The 27,921-nt window shown below is 36.2% G+C and overlaps 2 long non-coding RNA genes across 8 annotated transcripts; both read left to right on the forward strand.

Annotated features, from left to right (window-relative positions):
* The first annotated feature begins 1,497 nt into the window (after positions 1-1,497).
* On the forward strand, positions 1,498-4,049 carry LOC133801740 (uncharacterized). Its single transcript, XR_009876932.1, has 7 exons — positions 1,498-1,793; positions 2,430-2,494; positions 2,578-2,660; positions 2,869-2,954; positions 3,082-3,195; positions 3,403-3,522; positions 3,950-4,049. It is a non-coding gene; the product is annotated as an uncharacterized LOC133801740 (long non-coding RNA).
* A 203-nt stretch (positions 4,050-4,252) lies between these two features.
* LOC133801741 (uncharacterized) lies at positions 4,253-12,541 on the forward strand. 7 transcript variants are annotated; one of them, XR_009876939.1, is made up of 6 exons: positions 4,253-4,391; positions 4,870-4,935; positions 5,295-5,391; positions 5,664-5,995; positions 6,276-6,351; positions 6,461-8,472. It is a non-coding gene; the product is annotated as an uncharacterized LOC133801741 (long non-coding RNA). The 7 variants fall into 7 exon arrangements; XR_009876936.1 differs by adding an exon at positions 12,074-12,541 and having other exon boundaries at positions 5,664-8,512; XR_009876937.1 differs by having other exon boundaries at positions 5,664-8,078; positions 8,381-8,472.
* Positions 12,542-27,921: the final 15,380 nt, after the last annotated feature.

Here is a 27,921-nt window from a genome sequence, read left to right on the forward strand (position 1 = left end):
ACATTATCGTACCACCCACTATTCATCTATGAAATCAGCTCCATTAACAGTTAATATTTAAAATTGCGCCACACGATGTTTATGTAAGTTTTCAGTTAATTATGTAACTTCTACAGACCTATGGACAGTAGGGTCGTAATAGGTGTTCATTTACCTAAAACTAGCCATGATGTCTATTAAGCTAATCCAAGTTTATTTGGACTACAGATATTTTGTACTCAATACCAACACTAAAAATACTACATAAAAAAATACTCATTCGTCAATATTAAGGATGTATCTGCGATAACTAAAGTCTCTGGAACACATAATTAAAAATTATTAATAAGGGTAGTATCTTCAATAATTAAGTCATTAACATAGATTCCTCATTCACTTTCACTAGAATTTGAAATGAAAAAAATAAATGAGTCCACTACCCTCGTTCTCAATCTTCAACAAAGAGTCACCAACCTACACGCTCTACAATTTCTCTCGAATAGCTTCAGCATGTTCGTCAATCCACTGGCACATCACATCCCACTATATTCTTCACTTTCATGTGAAGATACTGTTCGTATTTACTAACCGCTTCCTTCTTAAGCTCCTCCACTGCTCAGGACATCTGTTGATACTCGGGCGTGAGAAGACCTGACCGAAGTTCCTCTAATTTTTTTGTCTTAACCTCCACCTCTGCTTCTAATTCTATGATCCTCTCTTCCAGGAAATTGTTTCTTTGTTCCAACATACAATTATCGAAATTTATAAAAAAAATTCGCTTTCCCTTTGCTCCAATTTCTGATGCAGATCATTGATGTACTGTATAGGCTCTGGGGGCAGGTTCGTTACTCTGTTGTGACTGAATTCTTCCCACTCCGGCGGGTCTAGAAGTTGTCGGTTGAGCTCGGGGAACACCTCAATATTACATGAGTCAATTGATGAATCAGAATCCATTGCCAACGTCTGCAAAGAGAGTTGAAGGTAAATATGTTAAACTAACTGAGAAATCAATATGGAGGAGGTGAGATTTTGAAGAATGGAGTACATGATCATTTATTGTCCAATACGCAGGGTATTGAAGATGTGGGCCCGCAATATCTTCAGGGTATGGACAAGTGATACTTCAGTCTTTGGGATTTCCATAATTTTGTTGTATCTGAAGTGAAGAAATTGGTCCCCACCCATTATTTGGTTATTTGGTTGGAGTACTCACTACACTTAATAAGTTCACCCATAATAATGGGTGGAATATTCAGAATTCCATAAGAAAGTGAATATCTAAGGAACACTGAAACAAAAATCTTTTGTTCACCTAACACTTCCCTTTAATAAACTAGTTCACTATCATATACTTGATTATAATGCGACCATATGAACTATTTAACCTTACATATATATTTTACGTATCTATATGATGCACTACACCAAATACCCCATTCCTAAATATAACTTTATTAAAAAAGCGTTATCCTATCTAATGTAAAAATAAAAGCGGTATATGATGAATAGTTAAAAAAAAAAGGCGGGTTAGGAAATTGTATACTTTCCTTTTCCCTCTCTTCCCGTTCTATTCTCTAGACCTAAACCCAAAGCTCTCATTTTTTTCCTCTAATCTAAAAACCCTATCTCTAAGCCGGTCTCCTCACTCACTCTTCCCCGATCCCTCTCCTTCTCTCTCTCTCTCCTGCTCCCTCAACTACGACGGCGAGGGGATAGACGAGGCTTCAACCACGGTGGAGGTCGACGGGGCTGACAGAGGCTCAGCGGGACTGCCGGAGGCTCGACGACGTGGACTCGGAGACTCGTTGGTGCAGGTAAAGATCTCTCTCCCTCTCTTGTTCTGTTGGTGGGTGATTTTTTTGGGTAATATACTTTGTGGGTTTATTAATTTTTTGTTCTTCATTGTTTTATTTCAATTATTGTACTTTGTTTGTTTGATGTTCTTCTTCTTCTTTTTTTTTTCACTGTTGAGGTAACGAAGTATATATATCATGGGGCTTAATTTTCTTCCTTAATCTTGCTTCATTACCATGATTTGTTTTATGTTGTGTTTGCTTAATTTTTTTTGGTGCTACAACATTGCTATTATCAGTATCCCCTTTAAAATTTCAGCCAACCGAACTGAACAATTGTTGTGGTTAGAAAGCATCAAGATATTGATTTTAAATCTTATATCTACAGATATGTATTGTGTTTGTTTGTTTTTGGACAGAAAAGTGAATTATTGGATTTTTTTTTATTTGCTTTGATCTCTTATTGTTCTTGATATTATAATATTCCTTTTCTTGCTCTCTTTGGCTGTTCAAAGTATGAGAAAATGAAAACTTGGGTTTCATTTCTTTGTTGTTTGTTTTTGGTAAGAAATGAAAATTCAGTGACTGAGGTGATACTTTAATTGCTCCCTGATCCTTTGAAGTAATGACTTATTTATTATTTTTTATTTTTTGAAGAAAAAAGAATTGGAAGCCGAGCTGGTGAATGTAACAGGGGCAGCTAGGCCATGTCGCAAAATAAGGTGAAAATTCATTTTTTTCATTAGCTGTTTGATCTGCTTGCTGTTTTTATTTTTCTTAACCTAGTTGGTATTGATGTCTTCAGGTCTGAGCAAGACAAGGAGCTAGAAAAGGAGGTTGTATCTAAAGTTGTGGGTGCTGGCCCATCTGAGGAATCTATATCTGATGGTGTGTAATACACATAGTCTATTAGATTATTCTTTTTCTTGGTTGATATTAAATGACGACAAGTAGGTGTTCTATCAGCGAGTAACAAGTGATTACCATTGTAGGAGTTTGACACTTTAGTGTTATATTTTATTAGTTTTTTTACTGCAGAGATGTTGGTTATTTAGCTCTCCTGTTTATGCATAGTTTAACATATTTTAATTGTCAGCTCCTCAGGAAATAGATGAGTATGAGCTCGTTGATCCTGTTCATATATTGGCTCCTTTGGAGAAGTCTGGATTTTGGGATGGAGTGGTCAGTCTTCTTTCTTCTCTCCATCAAACTAGTTCAGTTTTTTTTTTTGGTTGTAGTGATTTAATTTAGGAATATTTGGTTTTGATGTTCCTGTACTTCTATTAACATCTTGTGCCTTATGTCACAGAAAGCAACCAAGTGGTCAGAATGGAAATAGGCTGTTGCAGAGCTAACCAAGCTTGCTTCAACAAAAAGAATAGCACCCGGTGATTTCTCAGAAATCTGTCGGACACTAAAAAAGGTACATTGTCTTTTTATGTTTGGGTATTTCGTTTGCATCGTTCATACCTCTATCTATTGCCAAGGATCTTTTTAATATTGCATAGTTAAGTGTTCAATCTGCTCCATTAAGTTTTAACTTCATGCTTTATATTCTTACTTCTGTTATAAGTTTATACTTGCTTTTTGAGTTGATGAATAAAAATCATTTAATTCTTTTTCTGTATAGCTCATAACAGATGTTAATATCGCTGTAGCAGTCGAGGCAATTCAAGCTATTGGCAATCTTGCTCGGGGTTTAAGAACTAATTTCTCTGCAAGTTCACGCTTCCTATTGCCAGTTTTGCTGGTATGTTCATTTTTTGCTAGCTAAAAAAATAATATTATATCAACTTAAAATGCAAACAGACTGTTTGAATGTAACCAAGCTGTTCAAGTGTTCATTTACTTTTTGCCAGTTACTTACAACTGAGCATGGTGGTATTTTTTTTTGGATTTTGACTTGTACATTCATTTTTCTTATTAATAAAAGTGCACTTAGTCATATGAGTAGATTCTTTTTTAGAAGTTCAAATGATGTTGATCGTAGCTTTGATTTGTATATAAAGTGATTTATTTATTCAATTTTACTTTTAATATATATTTTGATCTGGTTTATCTCATATTTTTCTTAGAAATAATTTAATAAAGATTGAAGAAGGGATATTGGTTTATTGCATTTATCTAACTCCTTTGATTTATCTCTCTCTCTCTCTCTCTTATTTTTTTTTATAAAGGAAAAATTGAAAGAGAAAAAACCTGCCTCTACTGAGGCACTAAATCAAAGTCTTCAGGCAATGCATACAGCTGGGTGCTTAAGTCTAGCTGACATTGTGGAAGGCAAGTATATCTTTATCCTACGCTGTAGTTCTTTAATTCAGAATATAGTATTGTCATAGGATTCCTTACTATGTTTTTGGTTTAAGTTTTTTTTTATTAGAGATTAGATGACATAAATTCTTTACATTTTAGTGTTTGTAATCGCTTTGATAGGTGGTAATTTTGATTTTGCCCAAACTGTAATGGATGTTGTCTATTGCAGATATTAAGACAGCTGTAAAAAATAAAGTTCCTCTTGTACGGTCATCAACTCTTAACTGGGTAACATCCTGTATTGAAACAAGTAACAAGGCTGTTATTTTAAAGGTGCACAAGGACTATGTGCCTATCCTTATGGAGGTAAGTGCATTTATGTTTGTAGTTGTAATATATTTCATATTTTTGAACAATCAGTTGAGTAAAATGTGCTAAACATTGCTTATTCCCATTTATTTTAGAAGACAGCTTCATTACTGGTTTTGATGAGTTTAGAGCACTAATTCATGGTTTGGTGCTCTTACTTTCTAATTTGCAATCTGAATGGAGCTTTTTAATTTTAGTACTTTTATATGTCAAATGCCTTTGCTTATTGCTGTCTTTGGTTTAGTTTAGTTTGCTGTTCACTTTACTTGGTTGTTTATGTGATACTCATGCTAGTTGCTTCTATCTTTTTTATTACTGGATTTTACTGGGTGGTGGATAACTTACGGCTATCTAGAAGTTGGAAGATTGAACTTCTGAAGTTGCAAAATAATGATACAGTATTTTTGTTTCTTGATCATTCTCACCAAGTACTAAGAGGTTGTTTTTGCTTTTTTTTTCTTGATGCATTTACCAGTTGGGTAAGCGGGGTCTTGGATCTAGAAGGCAGTGCATTTGGAGATGTTGTTACATCAGTTAAAAGGTAGGCTCTTATTTGTTATTTTTGTTTACCTATTTATGTAGTTTCTGCTTTAATAGTTGGTGTAATTTGTTTTTGTCTTTTCTGTATATATACTCTTTTGTATCATTACTTCTTTAATGAGAATTGATTTTATAAATTTAGTCACTAAGTTTGATTCTATCTCTCTCTCTCTCTATACATACATACATACATACATACATACATACATACATACATACATACATACATACATACATACATACATATATATTTCTCTCTCTCTCTCTCTACTTTTTCACCAGAAAAAGTATAGGGTAATTTGATGTGCTCTCAGCATTATTTTGTTTTCATGGGAGTTTTTGATGTTGGTTCTTTGCTAGGCACTTATTTTTGTGAAAGAATTAGCTATGCCTGGAAATGGAGAGAAAGAGTCAAATTTGAGCAAGAAAAACGCTCACAAACTCAATGATTTATAAGGTAATTTCTCAGTTTTTGTTGGAATAAATTAACAAACAACAAGCCATTTTAGCTTTTGATGTTCATTACTTAATTGGTATAACTAATGAGAATACATGACAAACTTCTATATCTGTCTTTGTTCCTTGCTTTGATTTGGCATTTATGTGATAGATTGCAAAACCTTGTTATGTGCATAGAGGGAATCATATATTTTGAGAATGGTTTATTTATGGTTTTGCATTTTGAGAATGGGATTAGTCAATGAGTAATGATCTTGAAATTATTACCAGGTCGTTGAGCATGGTCTGGGACATTTGCCATTTACAGAAAAACAGGTGGTCACTCCAACTAGTAAGCTGACAGTCAAATGAATTTTTTTAGTTCTTTGCCCCTTTCAGTTTTCAGTTTTCATTTTTAATGGGTTCCTTCAGCTTATATGTGAAAAATTACTTATCATATTGTAACTTTTCCTTTTTTCTTTTTTTAAACAGGAAATTTTTTAGCATATGAGTAACATTAGCTTCTTGAGAGAATTATTTTGAGCAGTGGGAAGTTAGTTATACTCGATAAGCTGCTTGTTAGGTTGCATGAGACAAAGCATCGTGTTTTAATTTTTTCCCAGGTTTGTTTAAGATCCTATTGTGCTTGATATGTTTTTTGAGAGGTTGCTTGAAGCTATGAAGCTTGATTAGAGTGCAACACTTGTTGTGCTTAAACGTCTGCTTTGTTTTTCATTTGGATATAATTCTTTGTTTACTTTTACCATTTTTCTTACTATATTCTAGGAATTGTAGTGTCTCGTAGTCATAGGGCACTCTGTATCTAAGCAAGCCAAACTGCTTGTAACGTTAATATTAATGCAATGTAGAGTTTCTATACTATTCAATTGCCTTCTTTGACAGGTGTGTTCTATAGAGCAGTCAGCTGAGAGTTGAAAGATCGTTGTGAGAAATTATTTAAAGGCTGTAAGAAGTTTATGTAAGTGTTTCAACATTACTCGCACACAAATTCCAATGAGAAAAGTTGATTTATTTATTTTTTTGGAATTCTTTAGAATGTTGAAAATGGTCTTGTTTTGGTGAAACAGAAAGTAGTGAGAGTGAAGTTTAGATTCTTTCCAGGAGTTCAAATAGGAATTGTGGAGAAAATGTGCAGGCTTAAGTTTCAATAAACTTTAATGAGAATTGATTTCAACAACTCATATCGACTCCTAAAAATGGTAGTTAAAACTGACTAGACTTCTAACAATATGATCTTTTACTAACTAACATCATTCTTGATCTGACAACAGAATAGCAAAAGTACCCCAGGTAGTTAAAACAAACTAGAATTCTAACAATGTGTTCTTTTACTAACATTACTCTTGATCTTACTTAAACACATTAAACTTTTGATGATTAAAGTCTTAAGAATTTCTTTTCTTTATGATTTATTTAGATCAGAGGAACAATGTATACTAATTTTTTTTTATTCAGCAATACCTCAACTAGCCATGTGATGGAAAAACTCAATGTTGGAAACAATGCCTTGGCCTGATGATTACTTTCATTTTTTTTTCCACGGTTCTTTAGTTTGTTTCTAGATTACTTTGTGCCTGATGATGAAAACTTTTATTTTTGTATTGATATGTGCATTGATTTCATTTTGAACCTCCATCTTTTCTGCTCTCACCATCTTTGGTACTCACCATGATCCATTATTTTATTTTATTTATTTATTTATTACTATTTTCTCATGTTGGCTGTGGTGATGATGATCTGTGTTTGTTGTTGGTGGTGGTGAATGCCAAAGGAGATGGTTGAAGTGGTGGTGTTTAAACCTTGAAGATGTGATTGGTTCTTAATGAATTTTCAATGTTCATGAAATTTCTAGCATTAATCTCTGAAGGCATTTATATATTAAAATGGTCTCTTTTTACAGCTACAAAATATATATTTTATTGCCTTATGTAATAATATGAAGATATTGTCATTTTTTTTTGTTACTTTTCACTTTCTTTGCATGCTTATTTGCCCTGTGATGGAAAATCTAATTTTCAGAAGCAGTTTCATGGTTTTGCATTATAAGCCTTCTCTCTCTCTCTCTCTCTCTCTCTCTCTCTCTCTCTCTCTCTCTCTCTCTATACATACATACATACATATATATTGCTCTCTCTCTCTCTCTCTACTTTTTCACCAGAAAAAGTCTATTTTACAGAATCTATTGTGAGTGCTCTTAAGGCTTATAATGAAAATTCTCATGTACACTGTTAATGACCATATTAGCTTATGAGATCTGAGGGCTTTTGAATATCTAAGTTTGTTATTCTCTGTTTTATAATGCTTTATTTGCTTTATCACCTGTTAATAGATTAGAGGAAGAATTATTTAAAGATTACCTTTATTATTAATCTGTTTTATAATGCATGTTTTTTAACACTACTTGACAATGCCTTTGATGCTTTTGTATCAAGTAACTTGAACCTGTTTGCAGTGCATTCTTGTTTACATTGGATTTGATTTTGTTGATATCTATTTTGGCCCATCTTTGCTTCTTAGATTATGAACTTTTTTTTTTGGCCTGATGATGATATTTGTCCTCTGTTTTTGCTAGTCTACTTAGTTTTGTTTCCTCAACTGAAATATATGAGTACTGCCCTGTTTTTGTTTCTCAGGCAAGTGAAAAGCTTTGGAGCTTATTTGTTTAATGGTCATTAACTACACGAGGTGTTCCTCTTATTTAGTATTTTAATTTATATTAGACTGAGCATAAACTTCTTAGTTGCATGAGTGATCTTTTTGAATGTTTTTTTAAGTTATGATAGGTTTCTTACATTTTGTGGTGTATCTCTCTATTTAGAGATAGAGTTCATCTCTTAAATTAACAAAATTTTCCTTTAGATTAGATTGTATTAGTGTTGATAATCCAAAAGTCTGTTAGAAAAAGCTTTGTCTAAATTTGTTATTGCTTTGTTTGTCTTTATTTTGTTATTTTATTTTATCTTGTCTATAATTTTCTGGTTGTGTAGTTCCCTCAAGCCTTGTTCACTTATATGACCCATCCTTTGGTGCCATAGTTACATCTCATTTTCTTGAACTTTAATAGCATCAACTTCAGCAATAGCAATAGCTTCAGCAACAGATCAGAGTTTGAGTTAGAGGTAATTTAAGTCTTCTTTTGGTAACAATAATCTTTTCAGTCTTCACGATTTGTCTATTACAAAGTTGAATATAGTATATCCAACTCAATTTTAGCCACTTAAAGGTTGGACAGCAGCACAAATATGAAAAAGTACATCTTTTTTCCCTTTCTATATTGATTCAATGAGTAAATTACGAGTAGATTATTTCATATTGACAGTTACGTATTTTAATCCTTGATAACAAGTCATTGAGTTTTCTTTCTTTTCTTTTCGTTTTCTTTTTCTTTTCTTCTGGTATTGATGATGATAAGTAGTAAAATAAAAAACCCTGCTTTTTTTTCTGGACCTTAATCTCTCAAATATTTGGTCCTACTAATATTTATGTATATATGGTCAAAGGATAAAAGAACTCTTGGCCTTAGGACCATAATGTCGGATCAAATAATTCAATGCTGGCAGTTAACTTGGTCCTAGTGTTTTACCAATTACTATAATAACATCTTTTACTTTTAAAAGCTTCTTGCTTTGCTTTTTCTGACTTTAGCTCCCAAAGTCTCCAATTTTTTGAGCTCTCTTAATTCTCATTAAAAAATCTCTCTCCTCAAAAGCTAATTTATTTTCGAACCATATATAGTACATAACCAACTTACAACATAGTGACACATAAGAATTTTCTTTTTCTTTTTTATTAGGGTGTGACTATCAACACAAATGCCTGTTATACTAAAGTGTAATATAACACAAAAAAAATGTTATACTAAAGTGTAGGATAACTAAAAAAAAAGTGTTATACTAAAGTGTAGTATAACACAAAAAAAGTGTTATAGTATCGACTATAAATAACATAATTCAACACTTATCTATATATTAAAATAACACAGAAATTGTGTTATCGTTGACGGTACAATAACACATCTGTATAACACTGATAAAGTGTTATGTAAAGTACCCTGACCTACGATAACATAGTCTGTCTTAACACATCAGAAAGTGTTATCGCAGGTTTTGATAACACATTTTTGGTGTTATTAAAATCATTTTTTCTTGTAGTGATGGGACGTACACTAGTTAACATAATATATATATATATTTAAGACTATATGGCACATTCATTTAAATCAAAATTAAGTTGCTAAGCTAAAAATTACTTTCAAAGCACCAATAATTTTTGCCTGAGTTTCAAGTGGGGTCGCGGATCTGTTGAATATAAATTAACGGTTTGGTCATAACATGTTTGAATTCGGGGCTCAGGGTGAGTCTCGGGGTGGTTCGATGATTAAAGCATTTTCGGGAATTAAAGGGTAAAGGGATATGATTTTATTGGTATTTGAGAATAGTGGGAATTGGAGAGTGTTAATTATGATTAACGAGATAAGTGTAAAAGGACGGTTTTTCCCTTCGGGCATGTGAAGAGGTTTTGAAATGAGTTCGAAGGGGAAAAACAAGGATTTTTGCCTGAGTTTCAAGTGGGGTCGCGGATCTGTTCTGGAGCGCCACGACCCAACCTCATTGAAGAGGGAGGGAGAAGCTGCTGGGTCGTTGGGCTGCGGCATGAAGAAAGACGACCGCGCCCCGTGTTGGGGAAATGGATTTGTGGCTGTCTCTGTTTGGGGAGGCGGGCCGCGACATGGTTTTCCACCTTAACCTATTAATAAAAGCTACAATCACGTTTATAACCAAATAGCTCGATTAGCGAGTTAAGCACGATTCAAAGTTCACAGTAACGGTCCTGCAGTAACCAGGGCGTTACAATCGCCTCAAGCTGACATCACAAATGCATTCACAAAATAATCAGATCCTCAATCATTTAACACATATACTCAAATTTATACCCTCAACAAGTCAAAATTACGAACATGGCCTTATTAACAATAACGAACCCACATGCATATGTAATACACGTAAACATGCACATATCCACATATTCAACCACGTAAATCATGTATGCGACGTACTCACACATTTATTCAATTAATTCCACATAATTAATCTAATTATTCTCTCCAGTACCGTAATCAAGGCACTCAGCCTTAATACTAAATTCGGGACGTTACAGACTTACTCACTAATTCCTTTTACCAGTACGATACCCAAAGAAACTCTTACCAACACCTCACACACTCTCTCTCGTTTATCTATCCTGAACTTGGAGCTTTGGGGATTTGGTTTGGAGCAACTTAAAGCTTCACTTACACAATTGAGGTAAGGTTATGCTCTGTTCATTTTTTTTTTATATATGAATTACATGCAGTTGTTTAAGTTTTAGCAGAGTTTTAAACCAATGGCTGGGTTTTTATTTGGGTTAGAGATTGGGTTTGGTTTTTAAATAATTTTTTAATTAAATTTACTATAATATATGTTAATTTATTTTATTTTATCAATCATTTAGTAATATCTTTGTGGGGAACTCATTTACTAATCTATATTTTCAACAATTGAGGAAAATATATTAATTTATATATTCAATGGGACCTATGTATTTTTTTTATAAAATATTATCATATAAATTTAGCGAATTATTAATTTACGACACAGTCCCCGACTCGGGACCAGACAATAGTATAATTTAAGCGAGTTGATTAATTAATCGGGTATGAATTTGTAGATATTTTACTATATATATAAAACAATATATACATGCTAATAAATTATAATAATTGTTCATGTCGCCATTTAGAAAATTAAATTATACATCATAATAATTGAAATCATAATCAAAATATTTAGTTTATTTAACTTCGACATTAATCCTTCTACTAATTTATGTTAAATGTTGTTCGAAGTGGTATTTTTGAAATACAAAAATATTTTTTCGGTGTACCATATTGGGTCCATTACAAAAAAAAAAATGTATATCATATTAGGCCCATTAAAACCCGAACTCTTTCTAAGCCTCCAAACTCCAACAATGAAAGCATCAACAGTCTCCCATATGACTTCAACATTCAAGATAATTTAATGCAAAAAATGTGTGTTGCAAGCAATACATTTCTTATGCCAGGGCAATGCCGTCACATACATTATAAAGAGGTATGTGATTCGACAGCTCCACAGAGTAGCCATCATTCCCTAGGGTCTTACATCTAAGACCAACTATTCCATTTGTAAACACCTCAGGCAATTCATTAAGTTTAGTTCAGTTACCCATTTCAAAAGGCTTCCCATTTCATATTCTCCATCTTCAGAAATAGTTATTCCGACAAAACAAAAATATGCGCTTCAAGACCTTCGCTAACCGTCGACGAAGAAATGCCGGTGAACGGCGGGAGGAGGAAGGTGAGTCGTATCCACCTGCGTCGGTGGTCTGTGAAACGATGGAACAGAAGAAACCTCGTGGAAGGCCAGGAAAAAAAGTGGTTCCTCCACTACCGAAAGCTCAACCATCAGAAGGTGACTATATGACTCAACCTTTGCCCAAGCGAGGTCAGAAGTTTATTCTTTTTAAAAAAAAAACCAAATAATGTAGATTTAGGTGTAATAAGTAGTGATTTGGTGTTTAAGTGGCCTTTTCACAGTGCTATTTAAGTCTCTTCATTTAGTCACTACTTTTTTTGTTTTAATTATTTCGGTGTAATGAAGGACGACCAAGAAGAAATGAATATGTTGCGTTTGAAGGACCATCTGCTCCAAGGACCAAACGAAATGCGTCGCCGGTGACCATATCGTCTTCCGACTCGGAGGTTTCAGATGCAGAGATAATCATGAGCCGAACAACTTTCCAAAATCTGACTTTCAGCATGTTGTTTAATCTGCGTACTGATGTGGAGGAAATCAAGAACAAAGGGTGTTGCCATTGTTGTAATGACAAATCAAAGGAGGCTCATACAGAAGTTCTTTCTCCATCTCCACCACATCGCCCCTCTAAGACCAAGTAAGCCATGTCCAGAGAAGATTGCTTTTGTGTATAGTCTAGTGATGTTTAATCAAGTGAAATCCTTTTACCTTATGTTTGTTTTTGAAAAAGAAAAAAATATCTAGTTTATATCTTATATCAGGTTGTAATGTAAACATGTATTACGGACAACATCCTCGTGTGAAACTCTTTAAATCGGTTCAAATTATAATAGTAAAGTAATTTTGTGTTGTTTATGATTTCGATTACATGTTTCAATTAACACCTTATACAATTTATTTTTCTTATTTAATAACAAAATGAAATCATATTAATATTATTAACATGAACATATCCTTAATTGAATCAACCCTAAATTTCACCCTAAGAAACATGGTTATGAAACAAGACAGAAAATAGTTGTTTTCATAAAATATGATAGTGAAAATGAATTTGAATTAAATTTATGTTGAACTTTATCAACTTATGCATTTGGAGTTTAGGGAGGATGACATACGACATACACCTTCCTACATAGAATGCATGAGCAAATATTTGGTTCCCACCGTGCCATGGGATTAAACTTTGGAGGATGCAAGACAAACTTAATACCAAATACATATACGAACTTTTAATATCAGCCAAGAATCAACTTTTAATTGTACAAATATATTGTTATTTCTATGGGGGCATAAATTAACTTAGTATGCTGGATATTTCCTATATTACTTATGAATGAGGCAGGCCACTAAAACAAAAATTGGGCCAACAAAAATTAATTGCTATGTGCTAGTAGAGGTTCTGCACTCCAACTTATTTAAAGCTCCCAATTTGTAAAGAACAAGTTGCACAGAACATACTTCTTCCATAAATATTAGCAAAGCAATAAGAAAACAAAATCCTCTCCATTGGGGTAAGATTGAGCTGCATATGGTCATGTTGATGGCCCAACAACCATCCATTGAAACTGAATCAATTGGGCTCATTTATGAAGGAAGCTAAGCGACCACTCCAAATACAAAAGGTAATTTCAAAATAACTACCCATATCTACTGCATTCAACCTTGGTCAGTACTTTACACTTTTATCTCACCTCATTTCCCAATTTCAAAATCTTATATTTCATTTCATTTTATTTCCCATTTGCGAAATCTCAATTTTCGTTGTATTTTTCCAACTCCAAATTTTATTTAGTGTCATAAAAAAATTATGAAAGAAAAACTTTTCAGAAAAGGATTTGATTAATCACTGTACTATTAATTTCAAAGTGGGCCTTACTTTGGTAGCCCATATATATATCCCAAAGTTGTTCACAATAAAAACAAATAAGTAGCCTTCCTGGTCTGGGCTAAGAAAAAAAATGCATTTTCTAAACAAATTTCGTGTGGTAGATCATACTCATCAATTGAATCCAAAAACTTTTTTTTGTTACACTGCAATACGTTATTCCCCTCCTTATGAGATAATTTTAATCGATTTATAGGTCCTAATAATTTTTTTCTTTGCTGACAGTATTAATTCATCACTAATTTATTCAAGTTAGAGTAAGTACGAACATTCCAATCTCAACAAGATTAAATAATGTCCAACGACGAAACAAATTTTTGGGACATTAAACCACTTCAATTAATTGATAGTATAAAAACAGAGAATTGCGCTTATGACCCACAGAAGGACAAGATCCCAACACACCTATTGCGACATGTCTCACTTGCAAAGCGTCACACAGAGCCATGTCCCCTTCCATTTCCAACTGCGAGATACTCAAGATTTAGCAATGCTAACGGAAGACATGCAATTTTTGTATTTCACGAAGGACAATGTGGTGTATATGATATTGTTACAAATTCGGTAAGTTGCTAAACTCACCCCTTAATATTCAAATTATTAATTGTCATTCACACTTTCAACAACATTTTATCTAGCCATTCAATAATTTACTTTATGATAGATGGCCTTGCAGGTGAAACTTTCTGTGTTCAAAAAAAGGTTTTAGAAGGTATTGTACGAAAAAACTCCTACCATCTGCTATATCGAATGGAGTAGCCATCACAACGACAGGATGCTCTGATCAATATGAAACTATAACTATGTACACAAATGGCTTCCACAAAATTGCTGGATTTGCAAGCTGGGAAGACCACCCATTCTCATGCCTATTCACATATGTGCACAAAAATTGTACAGATCAAAACCAACCTCAACAGGAGACGTACCACTGCCATGCGGCCAGTCGGAACCTTTTGTTGTACGGAAACATCGAAGATAAATTCATAACATTTATTGATCTAAAAAATGGGGATATTAAAATGCACAGCGATGTTGGACTTCCCATACAACCAATCCAATTCTCAAAACCAATTACCTGGAGTACCAATGAATGTGTTATACTACACTCTAGCCACGGATTACGAATATGGGACTTGTTTTGTAATAGGGTCGTACAAATAAGACATCTTCCATCAGTGGGAAACACAATTAAGGCATTCACAACCATTAAAGACTTCAACGACAACCAAATCCATCTTCATAACAAGTACTACTTTTTTCTTAACCTAATCTTCGATATTCATCATTGCTCTCTTCGAGTTTTATATTGTTCAACTAACTTGACTTGAAATTATGTACATTATGAAATTGTCTTTTGGGTCTTTCCAGAGTGTGAACTAATGAACAGTTTTGATGTACAAAAAAATACAAATTTGATGTAGTCTGCATTCCTCTACATCAACTGTTTAGACTAAAACTCTCATCATTGTATCATGTAAGGTTAAAATCTCTTGACCTATTATTTGCTCCCAAACTTTCTAAAATTGGACTTAAGCACAGTTCAACTGTCACAATAGAAAGCAGTAATAACTGCAGTTTCAGTATTTGCCAATTTTAGTGGTTCAAAACGATCTTTACACTCAAGCTAGTAAATAGACTCATCTTAGATGTCATCTTCTATTCAACATTGACAAATGTTGTTCGGGTTCTTGTATTATGTTGGTGAGAGTTTGAAAATTAAAAACAAACTTCTTATTCAAATTATATAAATTTGTATTCATCTAGATTTGTGCTTACTAAAGAGTGTTAGTCCCATCCACTTGATTTAGGTCATACTTGTTTGAACCAAGTAAATTTCTTATGTTGTTAACATGAGTATCATTTATCTAATTCTCATTTTGTCTAAAAATGTATTACTAGTGCACTGTTGTCAACATGAGTAATGAAGTGAATAAAGCTCTCTATGATGATCATGAGACAACTAAGGCTCATGAGGTGTGCTCATTCAATTCCAGTCATTGTTGGATATTTTTTACTTTCAACTACAACATTATTACTCACCACTCAATTAAAAATTACTTACTAGTATAAAAATGTTACTTATATGCAAAAAAAAAAAATTACTTCAAGGTTTTTTACTTTTTCATAAAACGTTATTACTGACCATTTCATTAAAAATTACTTAGCCGCATCAAAAAATTACTTACCCAATATAATAAATAAGTTCAAACGCAATACATATTTTATCTTATTGCCCTCGATTATACAATTTTTGGACTGCAAATTACTTTATTGTCCTTACTTTTCATAGTCATGCCAGCACAACTTCTTTGATCCCGTTTACATAACCAGTTCATCAAGTATAAAGTTTAAAAAAGAAAAACACCAAAATTGTTCAAAACTTGACAATTGGAAAATTAATTGGGTCCTACTATAATTTTGTAAGTTCAAAGCTTAGATTACACAACCGTGATTGGGGATGTTCTACTATAACACATATTCGTACAATCGACACATCCCAATTACTTGACCCCATCTTCCATGTAATCAATAACAAATTATTAATTTCCTCGTCAACTAAGCCGCCAATGTGGTTTGCAATTTAAACCTATGTACTTCACCGTACATGTCAAATGAACTTACAAAAGTATAGTATGAATGATTCATCAATTAATCATCTTTTTATATTGTATGAGATTAAATTTTTAGTCTCCATTTATGATAGAAATATTTTAATCGCACTTTTTTTAACGAAGTAGTGACTCCTAATCGAGCAACTATATAAATATTATAACTTAAATATGGTACGTTTAGTGGTATTATTATTATTATACTCTAATTGTGTTACATATCAGGAGATTATAAAATAACTTATGCAAAGGGAAAGTCTTACATACCAAATACCATATAATGGCCAAAATTCATTCTAAATTAACTATACAACCTAAAGCTACATAATCAATGGTAATTCATTCTTTTAACCATTAAACAAGTCAAACAAAACTGAGATATTCACTAAGACAATTCATTTGTTACTTGCAAAAAAACAAACAATAATTACTTTCGGTTTTTTTACTTTCAGCTATTATGTTATTACTAACCACTCTATTTAATATTACTTACCGACATCAAAATGTTACTTATATGCAGATGAGTTACTGGAAGTTCATTACTTTTACATACAACGTTATTCCTGACTACTCCTTTAAAAATTACTAAGTGACTCCTAAACATTACTTTCCTAATTTCGTAAATATGTTTAAACACAATACTAATTTTACCTTATTGCCCTCCACTGTAGACTTTTTTTACCTGCAAATTACTATTTTGCTCATACTTTTCAGACCATGATTCAATATTTTTTTACAACCGGTTTACATTACCGGCTCATCAAGTAAAAAAATGTAATAATAAAAACACCAAATAATTTAATAGCTTGACACTTGGTAATTTTTTTTAGGTCCCACTTGTTGGATTAAATCCATTGAGGGACTTAAGAACTTGCCATATACAATAGACTAGAAACTGAACAGCATAAATATCATTATTAACAAGAACAGAAGACGAGCTGTAAGAAAACTATAACTAATAAAAACAAATTCTTTGATCTTCACTATTCACTACGTGTTGGGAGACTGTATATGTACTCAACACTACTGCATTACCGTAAATTTTGACATGTAGTATGGTGTGTGAAATGAAATCTGCACCCCCAACACGTGACAGCCTGAAACTAGTATGCTCATCAATATTTTCTTTTACTATAAATCTCTATAGGAGGAGTGCTACACTTTCAGACTCTCATTAATACAATTACTTACAATCTGACACGTGTATTCTACTGTCCTTTTCTTTATTTTCATTTTTCTTTAATTAATGATACACAACACATCTAACCAAACTTATGTACCTATTGAACTACATACTCCAGTTCCAGCTATCACCGCTGCTAAACACCAGTTAAAAACTTAAAGTGGTGTATATTTGAAAGCTCCTATCAACTCCGTAGGGATGTCTATGACTATGACTATGAGGACATATTTACTGTGTCATTCTTGCAACTAGATATCCTCCATGGCTTCATGGCTTATGCATGCATCTAAAATACTTGGCTCTAATGCATTGCACGGTAAAGTATCTAATGCGACTAGGAATGCATATGTTCAACCTATTATTTTGATATTGGTAGTCACTTGGCTTCTTGACTGCCCAAGTCCAGTAAATTGCTTTTCAGATTAATTTTCTCACCTAAACATATTTGCTAGTATGGCAAATATTGAAGATGTTGATAATGTTCTAAACCTAAAAGATATATATTACTCTGTTTTTAGTTTCAAAAACAGTAGCAAACTTAATTTTTTAAAAATAAAAAGAAAACTTACTTTGATTTGATTTTTTTTTATACTAGTCTTTAAAATTATTGCTTAATTAGAGATGTGATGTGTACCATTAATTCTGTTTTTTTAATGCAAAATATATATTAATTTGGCTTGATAAAATAAAGTGTTGACGACATTTTTCGTGAACTTAATTATGTAGATCAATTAAATAATTAGTAAGGAAGAAAATGAAATACAAATATTTTTTATGTGATTGAGCAGTTAAAACCTACCTATGTTTACGAGTCACTTTTATTATAGTATGTGTTAAAGCTTCAAGAAAAAATAATTTCCACCGAATGTTTCTCAATGTCCAATTGCGTCTGAATACAAATGACTCAATCCCTGTTATTTATATACCTGGTTATAAGAATATTTTCCCACAAATTTAGGGAAGTTACAACATAACATTCAAATTTAAATTCAAATGAATATCTGAATAATACAAATTAAATGCATTATTAAATAGAAAATCCATTAAAAACAAGGTTATTTGTACACGGTTTTAACCAATCCCACATAAATAGGGATTCCCTGATAGCATCTCCATGTATCACTTTAACGCGCATTTGAGTTTGATCAATGCTTCAACGCACTTTCGAGATCACCCAAAGCCTCGAGCTCACTATTCCAGTTATCGCCACCTCCTTGCTTGTTTAGTCGTTCGAACTCATGACTGACGCTGTAACGTCCCAAAATTACCTAATAAGGCTCAGAGCCTTGATTAGGGGGCCGGGATGACAATATGTGGAAATATATGTTTAATTGTTATATTAATTGTTAATATGTGAATTATGTGATAATATGACTAGATGTGCATATTTAAGGATATTAAATATGCATGTGGGCCCGCTTCTTATTAGAAGGGTGATTTGATAATTTGGCCCGTTGTGGGCATAAATGTGTATTTATATGCATATATGTGATATATGTGAGAGACCACATTATTATGTGGGTTTATTTGGGTTACTCGGCACGAGGCGATCTAGGGAGCAAGTTAGCAGAAAAGTTACAACGGGACCCAATACCTGGCTCGGGGTGAGTCAAGGGGTATTTTGGGTATTGGATAATTAATCAGGTTATCAGGCTATGGAAATAAATAATTGGAGATATATTTTGAGTTAGAGAGTCTAGGAGGGAATGTTGGGGAAATTTACCATTTTTTCCCTCGGGGACGTTTTTGGTATCTCGAGCCTTGGGATTAACTTAAGTGACTTAAGTTAGAAACAAAAGACAAAGACAGAGAACTTTGCCTAAACCGACACTTTCTTCTCTTTCTCACTCTTGTTTCCTCTAGACACTTCTCCAAGGGAAAAGCTTTGAAGCTAAGTGGGATTGCTGGGCTAGAAGTCATAAATTGGAGCTCTAGGCTTGAAGATTAGCTCAGTATTAGCTTGTGAATTCAAAAATAAATTGAGGTAAGCTTTGAATTATGATTTTAGCCATTAAATTTTGTAGTTCTTGGCTGAGTTTTAGTGTTCTTGGGTCTTTGAAGTTAAAGATTGAATTGAAGATTTGATGAGGATTTAAGCTAGCTTTTTGTTGGGTTTTGTTGCTGGGAACATTTTAGAACTACTGTGATAGTTAAATTGTGTTGTTGGATTGATTTTGGGTCAAATTGGCTGACCTTTGGCTGTTGAAATGGGGGATTTTTCTGGGATCGAAGGGGTCGAGTCGCTGCTCTGTTCTTGGTGAGTCGCGGCCCTCTAGAATAGATGGGGGCCAAGGAGAAGGGCGGGCCGCGACACCACTATGGCTGGGCCGCGGTGCGTGTCTGCTGGTTGGGGAGGCTGGGCCTCTAGTTGGAGGCTGGCCACAGCATGGGGGCATAGGGTTGCGACTCTTAAGGGGTTTTTGGACCCGTAGAAGGTTTTGAGCGCATGAACTTAACCTTAGGGGCTCGGGATTGTTTCCACTACCGGATTAGTGGAACCCGAGGTCCTGGAGGCTAGGACTTGGTCCAGAAGCCTTTGATCGCTCGATATTAATAGAATCCTATTTTATGGTTGTGACTTAGGGTATCGCTAAGGGCTCGGAACCAAGATCGTTCTCAAGGGTCGTTCTTGTTTGTGCTTGCTTGGACTTAAGGTAAGAAAACTGCACCCAGAACGTGTTGTACGTGATTAGGGCTTGGCATGTCTGTTGTATATTAATATGATTAGGGCTTAGGCCCTAGGATGGATTATGTTAGGCTATTGTTCTAAATGCTTGTTGATAAATGCTTAAGTGCTTATATTCGTTACATGAATTCTATGATTAGGGCATGCGGTCCCTTTATGTAAATATGTTTAGTATCGTGGGTATGGTTATTCAATGGGATTATGTGATTAGCATGAATATGTGCTTAATTTTCGGGATGTGCCTATCCACATTTGTTTCTTATAAGTAAGGTATGAAATCCTGGATCAGGGCTTGACTTATAAGTCAAGGGGGGCAATAGCGCACTGTGCGCTGGTCGAGAGGCATTGGCCTAAACCAGCAATGTACTATTACATTGATCGACTCCAAGGTCAAAGGTGAACCACAGGGGTTGGGCTAGCTCTATGGCTAGTGAGAAAGATCTAAGGGCGAGGCCCCAGGTGACTCTATGGTCACGTAGCTAGGGCATAGGCCCGAGAGTTGGCATGAAAGCTAACTGAAAAGGGCAACAGCCCAGGTTGATCCAATGATCGTGTATTTGAACTAAATGACATTGGTTATGTGTTAATATGGTTGATTATTGTTGAATGGTTATTTAATGTTATTTTCTCTGTTGTTATACGTTCTGTTTTCTTGTTGAGCCTCGGCTCACGGGTGCTTTGTGGTGCAGATAAGGGAAAGGGAAAGCTTGCCCAGCCATGAGTTGGAGAGCTTCAGTGGCGGCGTGTACATATGTGGCTGCTCGACCATCATGGCCAGGGTTATCTCAGAGGAACTAGGGTTATAGCTCTATTTTTCCGCTTAGGCCGGTTGATGTAACTTTTGTTATGTATTTACCTTTTTAAACAGTTGTGTTGTAGTGTTTTAGGATCCCATCTTGTATAACACTTTTGAAATAAAAGTCAATGGTTCTTTGACCAAAATTTTTAACCCTAACCCTTGTCACTAACCTTAGTTACACGATTTAAGCCAAATGACCTGATTAGCAGGTCTGACAAAATTTTAAGTACACAGTGTAACGGTCTTGGATTAGGAGGGCGTTACAGACGCTTTCAAACCTACACCTCATGCTCGAGCACCAATGATGTAGCTAGGGAATCCCATGAGAATTTGTATAGTATAATGCTAACACTTATTAATGCTGAGTTTACTCTTTACGAGCCTACATTTCGAGGTTGTTTATATAGGATTAGATATTGAGAGTACTCATGTACTCTTTTCTATGCACACTTCTGTTATCCCCAAAAATGGAGAATGATGACGTGGCAATAGAGGTGAAAAATGGCAGTACATGGTCCGTAAAAGACACATTAAATAGTCAATAAATACATTGACTCCTCAAGAGTTGTGATAAAGTGACCCGGTAGATTGATGAAGAGTTTTGACTGCTTGACAGTGTCACGTCCAAGCCAAGTACATCTGAGGAGCAGTCCAAGTTCCCAGTCGGACCTTGGTCCGATGAAAGGCCAAGGTGAGGTCGGACCTTGATCCGAGGAGAGCCAAAGGGACCTTGGTCCGAGGAGAGCCCAAGGGACCTTGGTCCGAGGAGACCCCAAGGGACCTTGGTCCGAGGAGAACCCAAGAGAGTGGTTTGAGGAGAGCCCAAGGGACCTTGGTCCGAGGAGACCCCAAGAATGTGGTCTTTATGCATATGTCCAGCAAGTGCATGGTTGTCAAAATAAAGAAATGGCATGCTAGAGGAGAGTGCCATGTTAGAGGAGAGACATGGCATGCTAGAGGAGAGTGCCATGTTAGAGGAAAGGAGTGCATGTCTTACCACCATGCACATGTCCGACCAGCAAATGCTTGTCCTACCAGCACTTGCATATGTCCAGCATGCATGTGTCCGACCAGCACTTGCATGAGTGGTCAGTAGGAGATATGGGTCAACCAGATAGAGGAGGACTAAGTCAAGATTCCCAGAAACGGCTTCAACAAGAACCGGTCTTTGCACACGCGGGAATCTCTCCTTCTTCCCACAAATTGGGGGGTTTTGTTACATTTTGAATGTTTTTTGTAATTTAAATGTAATAAATATAATAAAATATCCCTATTCTAGGGGATATCAGATATATGATCCTAAGCATATAAATATGTGGCTTATGAGATTAGAGGGGGCTTCTTCTTCTTCTTTTGAGACTTTTGGGAAATTTTGGGTCTGAGTTTTCTAGAGAGAGAAAGTGCTGGTATCATAAAGAATTCTTGTATCTTTGCAATCTGTACTGAAGAAACTCAGTTGGCTCAGTTCATCTGATCTTCAGTACAGATCTATAAATCACAACTCTAAGTGGATTAGGCTATTACCAACATATTGGGGCTGAACCACTATAAAAATCTTGTGTGTTATTTACTTTTCTCGATTAAACTGTCTGTGTCGTTTAAATTCTCTTGAAGGTTTATCGTTTTTGACGTTCTCACGTCATTGGCTAAAAACACAGTCAACAACTTCCTTTCATAGTCCACTTTTTGCCGCCAATTTTTGAGATCAAATGCGGTCCATCAGATCACGTTTTAACCTGAATTAAGGGCTCATATTACCCTTCGAATGCCCCTTTTTGCCAATTTAAACCCCTTCTTCACCTTCTTCCTCTTCACCTTTGCTTTTCAATTTTTAGAAGAGAAAAACACGAACTAGAGCCCTCAATCCCTTGCATGTTCTCCAAGCCAATGAAGTAAAGCAACAGTGGTTCACTCGGTTCCATCGCCTCATTCTTGCTCCCGATCTTCCATTCTAAGATCTCTTCATTCCGAGGATCAACTTTGTGTAAGTTCATAAACCTTGCTTTTTTTTTTTGTACATTGTACTTTTCCTTTTCATGCACATGAAAGAAAGAAAAACTTTCCTGGTTCTTGATGTGTTCTTGAGATTTTCATTGTAAGAGGGAGTTTTTGATTTGTATGAGTGAACATTTTTTGCGAATAAAGATTTGTTTAGGCAAAAAATTTGGTAAAAATCTAGTAAAAATATAATCTTTTTTAGGTTATGGGGTGATAAGTTATAGGTTTCATATAGTGCAAGGAATAGAGTTCTAAATTAGGGTTTTGATGCACATAATTCGACGACATCTTCTTTTTGGGTAACTACCCATTTCTCCCTAGAAATTAGGGATACCCCAAGTTGGAAGTAACCATCCACTCTCTCGTGCACCTACTCTCGGTACCCTGAGCTTATAACAACTCGGTCATGGTATTTGAGCAGTCTCACTATTTCAAGTCTTCGACCTCGATTTATTGTATCTCGTTATCTCAAGCTTGCGAACTCGAGTTATCAATATTTTTTATTCCTATTTTTTCTAAACAATGGGGCCTCACCCTTTCTTTATTGTTAGATGATGTAGTCTTCAGAGAATCGGTGGGGGCCCGCGCTTGCAATCCCTTAACACCCACCTTCTCCTCGAGTTGAATCTCCCTCACTGCCTCAATCTTACTTGGGTAAACCAGAATCCCTTCCTTACTGACAATATGGCCCAAAAACGTGACTTGCGGTATCCAAAACTTGCACTTGATGAACTTAGCATATAACCTATGCTCTCTCAACCGCTGTAATACCAAACGCAAATGTTGTTCATGCTATGACTCTGACTGGGAATACACCAGTATGTCGTTAATAAACACAATCACAAACTTGTCCAAATAGTCATTGAAAACCCTATTCATCATGTCCATAAAAGCCGCTAGGGCGTCAGTTAATCCAAAGGACATAACCAGGAATTCATAGTGTCCATATCTTGTGCGGAAAGCGGTCTTTGGTATGTCCTCCTCTTTAATCCTTAACTGATGGTAACCTGACCGGAGATCAATCTTAGAAAACACTGTTTTTCCTTGTAGCTGGTCAAATAAATCGCCGATCCTAGGTAATGGGTACTTGTTCTTAATAGTCAACTTGTTCAGTTCTCTGTAGTCAATACACATTCTTAAAGATCCATCCTTTTTCTTAACAAACAACACTGGAGCACCCCATGGCGAGAAACTCGGTCTGATGAACCCCAAATCCAGTAACTCCTGCAACTAAATCTTCAATTCCTTCAACTCTGCCGGAGCCATTCTGTAAGGTGTCCTAGATACTGGCTCTGCCCCTAGCGCCAACTCTATAACAAACTCGATCTCCCGCTGTGGCGGCAACCCTGACAAATCTGCCGGAAATAAATCTGGAAACTCACATACCAATCTGGTCTCACTCGGTCCAACCGACATAACCCTAGAGGTATCCACAATGTTCGCTACGAATCCCATGAAGCCTTCTTGCATCAAGTCTCTAGCCTTCAGTGCCAAAATCATAGGTACTCGCGGTCCATTAACTGTCCCCACAAATACAAAGGGTATCTCCCCTTCTGGTTCAAAAGTCACCATTCTGCGCTTGCAGTCAATCGTTGCCTCATACTTCGATAACCAATCCACCCCTACAATCATATCGAAGTCATCCATCACCAACTCAATCAGATCAACAGATAACTCTCTACCATCTATCTCTACTGGCAATGCTCTAATCCATCTCCTAGAGACTTCCAGTTCCCCAGTCAGCAACAAAGTCTGAAACCCTTAGCATACAAATCACTAGGTCTACACAGCTAATATATCACTCTAGCAGACACAAATGAATGAGTAGCTCCTTAATCAATCAATGCAGTTAAAGAAGAACCAGCATTAGAAATCTGACCTATCACAACCGAGGGGCTAGCCTCTGCCTCAGTCTAAGTCAAAGTGAATACTCTGGCAGGAGCGAGGTCGTCGCCCTGCTTCGGCTCCTCTTTCCTGGCTTGTGGGCAGTCCTTCTTCAAATGATTGACACTCCCACAAATAAAGCAGGCCCTGATCCTGCACTCTCCCTGATGTCTTCGTTTGCATCGAGGACACACTGGAAAACTCCTCCAGTTGTCACTTCCGCCCCGACGGCTGCTAAAAGCACCTCGTTCCCTCCTATCCGAACTAGGAGGAACGAAAGAATCTGTGGCCTTTCACTGGGGTCACTACCTCGAATAGATCCGGTAAAAGGAGGCACCATCCTCCTGGCATTGCGCCTAGCAGCGCCCTCTCTCCATATCTAATCCTCGACCCCCTCAGTTGTAAGGGCCTTGTCCACTACCTGAGCATATGTAGTAGTCTCTAGATCCAAAGTAATATTAACATCATGGGCGATCATAACATTCAACCCTCGTACAAACCTATCCCTTCTTGACGCATCAGTTGGCACCAAATCTGGTGCGAACTTCGCCAACCATTCAAATCTCAAGGCATACTCAGTAACTGTCAACCGGTTCTGAGTTAGGTTGATAAACTCGTCAACCTTCGCAGCTCGGACTGCAACACTATAGTAGTTCTCATTAAAAATATTTCTGAACTCTTCCCAGGTCATAACTGCAACATTTCTTCTCTGAGTCACTACATCCCACCAGATGCGGGCATCCTCTCTGAACATGTAGCTGGCACAAGCTACCCTCTTGTTTCCTTCCACCCTCATGAAATCCAGGATGGAGGAAGCCATATTCATCCACTGCTCTGTCCGCAGTGGGTTTGGTCCACCCTCAAAGGTGGGAGGATGCTGCTTCCTGAACCTCTCATACAAAGGCTGAATTGGCACTAGCGCCACAACCTGCTGAACTTGCAATCGAGTGCCTTGAGGAGGGGCCTGTTTCCTCAGTTGTCAAAGTTCTTCCTCTATTCGATGCAGTCTAGCTTCCATTTTGGCAAACATCTGTTGCCAATTCTGTGGGGTAGGTGGAGGGTCCTGACCCTGGTTGTCATCCTTGGCCCTACTGCCGTGGAGTCTAGATGATTGTCGAGGCATCTCAACAATATGTCTGCAATCAATGATGCCACTCATCACGCATGATAACAACATCCACAACCACCTCCCAATTCATAACAACCAACCATAAACATCAGTCCACAAAACACAAACATCATACAACACTCAAGGGGGCCATGCCCTAGCATCATGCATATGTTAACTCATTCATCATGCTCTATATAAAATAATCAGGCAAACAGTGCATTTAAACACATAATCAAGCATATAATTCAATCATTACCAACCAACCCTAAGTCGAGCTTGTCATTGACAGTGAGCGTACATGTTCGGTCAATCTCCAGGAACCATAAACCTTGGCTCACTCTGATACCAAGTTGTATCGCCCTACTTCCTTAGAGTTGCTACTTGTTGACTGTGATTTTAGCCAACGACGTAAGAACGTCAACTACGACAAGCCTTCAAGAGAATAATAAATGACAACAGACAATTTTTATCAATGAAAGTAAATAACACGAGATTTTATAGTGGTTCAGCCCCGATAATCGGTAATAGACTAATCCACTTAGAGATTTTATTACTGTATTCACACTCAAGATCAGATGAACAGTGTCAACTGAGTTTCTTCAGTGAAAAATATTCCAGAATATAAAAAGGGGTTCTCTCAGGGAAAAACACTTTCTCTCTCTAGAACACAGGTTAACTCTTAATTTTGCCAAAAGTCCTTTTACGATCCTCCCAACCCTCTATTTATAGACATGGGATTCTTAACTGATATCCCCTTTAGAAAGGGATATTTTATTATTCACCTTATATTTATATTACAAAATAAATGTTTGAAATACAACTGATCCTAAATTCGAGTGAGGAGTGAGAGATTCCCGGATGCTTAGACCAATTATCACTGAAGTCGTTTCGGGAAATTTGACGTAGTCTCACATGCATGTTGATTACTCCTTCAAGCTTTTCGTGGGTCAAAGGTGGTATGTGCATGGCTCTCCTCGGATCAAAGGTCATGCAAGTTTGGCTCTCCTCGGACCAAGGTGGTCCGAGGCCACTTCCTTTGCTCCTTACCTCGGGCAAGTCCGAGGTATACTCCTTCATTGTGTCCGATCGGACACAATGGTTTTCTTCTTGGCTTAAGGTGGTTCAAACCACCCTCTTTGGCATCTTACCTCGGTCAAGCCCGAGCCCATTTCCTTCAGTCAAGGTCCGATTGGACCTTGTACTCTTCTCCTCGGACCAAGGTGGTCCGAGCCATCTTCTCATGCCATCTCCTCGGACCAAAATGGCCCAAGGCACCCCCCATAGGCATCATGTCCGATCGGACACAATGCTCTTCTCCTCGGACCAAAATGGTCCGAGCCTTCCTTGTTCAACCAAGGTCCGATCGGACCTTGCACTCTTCTCCTCGGACCAAGGTGGTCCGAGCCTACTTTCCTCCTCCTCCTCACCTTGTTCAAGCCCAAGCATACCTCTTCCATGACACATCCGATCGGCCATTACGTGGCTTTCCCTTTGACTAAAACTCAAGTCTTAGTCATTCTCCTCAGACACGTCCAAGCCACTACTTAGGAAACCTTTGAGAGGTTTACCTCGGACACACTCGAGCCAAAATGTTAAGAGGCTCCTTAAGCTTAGGTCCGATCGGACCTGTTGCTTTTATCCCTTGAAACAAAATCCAAATCTCTCCTTCAATCTTCTTGGACTTAGGCTTTAAATCAATTATTAGGGTCCTCAAACTGGGGTCTGAGCCAAGCAACCCTTAGACCAAATATTCTCTTCGGTCGGGTGTATTTGACTTGACTATCTGTCCAATTTCTTAAATGATGTATTGGGCCATTGCTAAGCCAGATCACCCCACTAACTCATGCCATGTGCCAATTTTATTGCCACATCATTCTTTTCAAATTTTTGGGATAACATTACTAAGTGAGTTTTAAACGTGCAATTAACTCGCTAATCGAGGTTTTAGGTTAAAAGTGCAGCTAAACTGTAATAAAAATCATATAATTTGAAAATGTAACCATTCATTGAAATTATACAGCGTTATATATTTGGG

The sequence above is a fragment of the Humulus lupulus genome, chromosome 9 (genome assembly GCF_963169125.1).
Source record: "Humulus lupulus chromosome 9, drHumLupu1.1, whole genome shotgun sequence".
NCBI classification, from domain to species: Eukaryota; Viridiplantae; Streptophyta; class Magnoliopsida; order Rosales; family Cannabaceae; genus Humulus; species Humulus lupulus.